The sequence below is a fragment of the Brachyistius frenatus genome, unplaced genomic scaffold, assembly GCF_029030835.1.
Source record: "Brachyistius frenatus isolate BFR_SWC_R1_liver_20210118 unplaced genomic scaffold, ASM2903083v1 Contig_195, whole genome shotgun sequence".
Taxonomy (NCBI): domain Eukaryota; kingdom Metazoa; phylum Chordata; class Actinopteri; family Embiotocidae; genus Brachyistius; species Brachyistius frenatus.
The window spans coordinates 129,266-135,157 of NW_027210794.1; positions in this window are offsets into that span (position 1 = coordinate 129,266).

A 5,892-nucleotide genomic window follows, 5' to 3' on the forward strand; every position below is an offset into this window, starting at 1 on the left:
CTACTAGTCCAGACAACTCAATGTCTTCCTGATCTGCCAGAAATTAGATTGAGATAATACATGAGCCACTGAGCATTTTCTATTTCATCAGATGGATACACAGATTCTTCTTCCACAGTCATATCAGCATAAAACATGATATGTAAGTCGTGTTCACAACTTGTTTTCACTGCCACTAAGTAGTTGGAGGTCTAAAGATCAGAACTACGAGCTCTTTCTCATTCTCAGGGCATGTTTTTTGTCAAAACCGTTGGCATCAGAGAGACACACACAGGGTGCCCTTTGGCATTGGCACCATGATGAACCAAGTCCAAGAAGGAGGACATGTGACGGAGTAGAAAAAGAGTGACAAAGTTAGAGGAAGTGGGATTGAACAAGCTCAGGACTTTCACATGAGAGACCATCATAAATGTCCATAAGAAAGCAAAACTCCATGTGGATTTCTTATAAATTACTTATACAATGTCATGTATTTAACTTGCATAACGTACAAAGAGTAATTTATGTGATTTGTTACATAAATTTGGTTAACCCAAACCATGATCTTTTCCAAAACTTAACGAGTAGATTTGGTGCCAAACCCCAATCAAGTAGTTTTGGTTTCCTGGCCTAAAGTAAGGCACCTTGTGGGTATGTTGAAGACGCCAAGGAGCACTTGTGCAGCTCTCTTAGATGGTTGGTGATCTGATAAATTCTTAAATTAAGTATTTGATGCCTTGGGATGAGTCCAGGTTGGAACCACCACCCTTGTCTGTCTGTCCAGCTACCACATGACATCAAAAATGCGTGTCAGCCATTAGAGCTCAACAGTGTCAACAAATACTTCCTAACTTTTAGAATTTCTAAGAAGGAACCATGAAATTTCAAATTAGTTGGACACATTATGAAAAAGATCAGTTAGGTCGGCGCAAACAGAAGGAAGAACTCATGACTGGAAAAACCGATGAGACAGATTCAGTTGGTAAATCACAAGAAAATAAAAGAAAATGGTTTTGATCGAATGAACAAAACAGAATCAGAGGCTCAGTGCTTCTGTTCAAGGGATCGTACATTTTTAAGAGTACATTTTAAACCTTTGTAAAACTGTGCTGCAACTTCTAACTGTCCTCCAGATGATGGGTTTTCCTGCAGTTCTTCATGTGTCCACCAGATGCCCTCAGACCGTCCAATCTCATTGACCTAATATCCACACCCACCTGCTCAACTGTTGCTTATTCCTCAAGTGCCAACTCTGATTTAAGAAGCTCACCGAGTCTTTCCATCTGCCACATCATCTTAACATTTGCCATGTTGTTTGTGTTGTAGCCCTTCTGCCCTTCTGCCTCTTCTTGTTTTGTAGCTGAGCATCTGTCTGCCAGTCTTGACCTATAAACTGTCATCATCAGTTTATTCATTGCACCCGCCTTTGTGGCTGCATTTGGCTCCTTCGTTTTACTCCATCCATTTTATATTTGTTGTTGTTTGATTCATTGCTGTATTTTTTCGTAGTTATCACTTATTTGACTGTTTGCTGTAAAACCAACACATATAGTGTGTAAGTCTGTTATTATGAATCCCTCTGATAACTAATTTGTGCACATGCACCATACATATCAACATGTTTGTCATTCTCTCCATCAGCTGCTTTGTGATTTTGTGACACTTGTCAAAATGATGAATTTTTTAATTCATCGAGACATTATTTGTTTGAAATAATTCCTTCCAAATGTTGGCTGATTGTTCAGGAATCCACAACATAAATAAATAGATAATTCTCTGCCAGACACAAGCATGTGATTCAAAGAAAGCTGGCAGGTAAATTGAAGCCATAATTGGCATTTCAGTTCTCTGGAGCCAGGAGTGATTTGACGAAGTGGCTCGCTAGTATTCATGAGGGAGAACACTTTGTGAGGCCAGAATGCAAGAATTGGATTATGATCATTAATGAATTAGGCCTTCAATTGTGTTTCCTGCTAAATTTACAACTAATTGTGAACCCAGTCTTGATCTAACAGAGTTAAAACCTTCAATATTGTGACATGATTGATAGTGATACATTATGTGGACAATCCCAATCAGACATAAGACAATTAGGATGCTGTGGACGAGCACATATTACATTTTTTTTATCAGGTGAAAAGTCAAAGATAAAGTTTTCTTTACTTTTAATTACTGTTTCTCAGATATTCGGACTGTTTTTAGTCTGATCCAAATATCGTGTGGCTCCTGTCCTGTCTGTTTGATGTTGGTCAATGTCGATGCTCGGCACAATTTTTTGTCGTTCTGATTGTTCAAATCGTAAATTAGTATTCTTTACATTGTACATGTGTTGCATGTCTCTCTGTCCTGAAAGAAGAACCCCTCCACCATTACTTGTGATGAGGTTCCTTCCATTTTGGGGGAGTACAACGTATTTCCTTCTCCAATTTGGAGGTCTAATAAAGGGATTTGTATTCTGGCAGATTTGCGATATAAGCTTGAAAATCTGACATGTACAATTACATAAAGAAATTAAGACAGCCTATAGGACATCCACATTAAGAGTGGTAAATGTTTCCTTTAGTAGTGCAAAACAAGCTAAAATAAGCTATATCCTCAAAGGTCTAAACAGCTTGATAATAATCAATGGCTCAAATTTGCAGGTTGAATTGAACCAAAGTTAAACACAACACGAAAAAGTCACGCAGGTTCTGTTTTTGATGTCCAGTTCAGTGCAGACAAAAGTAGATAGAGTGGATAATGTATGTACTGTCTATCTAATCAAATTGGCAAAATATGTAATATCAACTTTCAAAGGATCATTATAAGTCAAATTTGATTTTCTGCTTGTTGTGGAGCTCGATGGAAAAAAAAACATACTGCAAAAACTGCAAAGAAGCTGAGGATAATAAATTAGAAACATACATACAGACATAATCTGTGAAGAAAAAAACCTGAATGGAAAATCCACCCAGAGCTACAGCAGAGTTGCTACAAATAGTAAAGAAAGGATATATAATGTTTAGTTAAATCCAAATGAATTTGGAGCCCAGATTAGTGGTAAAGCAGGACGACGGGTTTTCCAGTCATAACCTGCAACAAGGAGATTCGATTCGTTGTCCCAAATGTCCCATGTTGTTGAAATCAAAATATTTGTCCTCTTTAAATATGCAATTTTAGCCCGAGCTGCTCAGTCTACCATTTCCAGATACATTTAGCAAACAGTCTGGATTATCTCACTACTTTTCAAAAGACAACTACAATGACTTTCGACAGAGATCAGGGAATTCTCCACCAGGAGGAACGCCCACGGACGCATCGCTCTGCCACTGTATTATCTGTCCAATCAGTACCCGGTCGGGGATCAAGCACTGGGACAGGCGGTCAACCATTAACAGACCAAAATATTAAAAATATATCTATACAACTTAAAAGAGCAATGACGCCCTTGCAGGTACAACATGCACACAGACAGCTGGATCACTTGTGTCTGACAGACATCACTTTTATCTGTGGATTTCTGTGGCAACATACAGTGGGTACGGAAAGTATTCAGACCCCTTTAAAAGTTTCACTCTTTGTTTCATTGCAGCCATTTGCTCAAATCAAAAAAGTTCATTTTATTTCTCATTAATGTACACTCAGCACTCCATCTTGACAGAAAAAAACAGAAATGTAGAAATTTGTGCAAATTTATTAAAAAAGAAAAACTGAAATATCACATGGTCATAAGTATTCAGACCCTTTGCTCAGTATTGAGTAGAAGCACCCTTTTGAGCAATTTACAGCCATGAGTCTTCTTGGGAACGATGCAACAAGCTTTTCACACCTGGATTTGGGGATCCTCTGCCATTCTTCCTTGCAGATCCTCTCCAGTTCCGTCAGATTGGATGGTGAACGTTGGTGGACAGCCATTTTCAGGTCTCTCCAGAGATGCTCAATTGGGTTTAGGTCAGGGCTCTGGCTGGGCCAGTCAAGAATGGTCACAGAGTTGTTCCGAAGCCACTCCTTTGTTATTTTAGCTGTGTGCTTAGGGTCATTGTCTTGTTGGAAGGTGAACCTTCGGCCCAGTCTGAGGTCCAGAGCACTCTGGAAGAGGTTTTCTTCCAGGATATCTCTGTACTTGGCCGCATTCATCTTTCCTTCAATTGCAACCAGTCGTCCTGTTCCTGCAGCTGAAAAACACCCCCATAGCATGATGCTGCCACCACCATGTTTCACTGTTGGGATTGTATTGGGCAGGTGATGAGCAGTGCCTGGTTTTCTCCACACATACCGCTTAGAATTAACGCCAACAAGTTCAATCTTGGTCTCATCAGACCAGAGAATCTTATTTCTCATAGTCTGGGAGTCCTTCATGTGTTTTTTGGCAAACTCTATGCGGGCTTTCATATGTCTTGCACTGAGGAGAGGCTTCCGTCGGGCCACTCTGCCATAAAGCCCCGACTGGTGGAGGGCTGCAGTGATAGTTGACTTTGTGGAACTTTCTCCCATCTCCCTACTGCATCTCTGGAGCTCAGCCACAGTGATCTTTGGGTTCTTCTTTACCTCTCTCACCAAGGCTCTTCTCCCACGATTGCTCAGTTTGGCTGGACGGCCAGGTCTAGGAAGAGTTCTGGTCGTCCCAAACTTCTTCCATTTAAGGATTATGGAGGCCACTGTGCTCTTAGGAACCTTGAGTGCTGCAGAAATTATTTTGTAACCTTGGCCAGATCTGTGCCTTGCCACAATTCTGTCTCTGAGCTCCTTGGACAGTTCCTTCGACCTCATGATTCTCATTTGCTCTGACATGCACTGTGAGCTGTAAGGTCTTATATAGACAGGTGTGTGCCTTTCCTAATCAAGTCCAATCAGTTTAATTAAACACAGCTGGACTCCAATGAAGGAGTAGAACCATCTCAAGGAGGATCAGAAGAAATGGACAGCATGTGAGTTAAATATGAGTGTCACAGCAAAGGGTCTGAATACTTATGACCATGTGATATTTCAGTTTTTCTTTTTTAATAAATTTGCACAAATTTCTACATTTCTGTTTTTTTCTGTCAAGGTGGGGTGCTGAGTGTACATTAATGAGAAATAAAATGAACTTTTTTGATTTTAGCAAATGGTTGCAATGAAACAAAGAGTGAAAAATGTAAAGGGGTCTGAATACGTTCCGTACCCACTGTATTTATTCTGCTGAATTTGAAGAGAAGACTCCCACTTTGTAAAACAGCTGTGGAATACACAATTTGTTTTTACCATTATTAATGTATAGATCACAGTAGACTGCTTTTCTGATGTCGCTGCTTTAACTACAATAAATGTTCAGTTGTTGATGCCGATGTACCCCTAGGCACACTAAATAAGCCGTAACAACGTGATTTAAAAAAAATTGTTGCATCATGAAATTTTGAATATGACAAAGGAGACCCTGAACTCTTTAGCAGCTGACATCCTTTATCGGGTAAGAATGGGACCACATTTCACTTTCAAAACACCTGTAACTGGTCTCCTCAGTTATGACATGTTTACAGAGTATTGTTAAAAGAAGAGGTGAAGCCACAGTGGTAAAAATGCTCCTGTCCCAACTTCTTTGAGACATGTTGCTGCCATTAAATTAAAAATAAGTTCATATTTTTCATAAAACAACAAAATTATTCAGTTTCAACATTTGATATGTTGTCTTTGGTCTATTTGCAATTAAATATGGCTTCACATGATTTGTAATTCATTGCATTCTGTTTTTACTTACATTTTACACCGTGTCACAACTTTTTGGGAACAGGGTTGTTCATCGTTTTGGGGGGGGTTTTGATGTTTATTGTAACCTGTCATGTACTTTCTTAGTATTTAACTCTGTGTACAAATGAACCCAAACACCATAAATTAGTCTAAAGTGGCAAGGGGGGCCTAATCTGTGCATATAACGTAAATAATGTTTTGATAGGATTT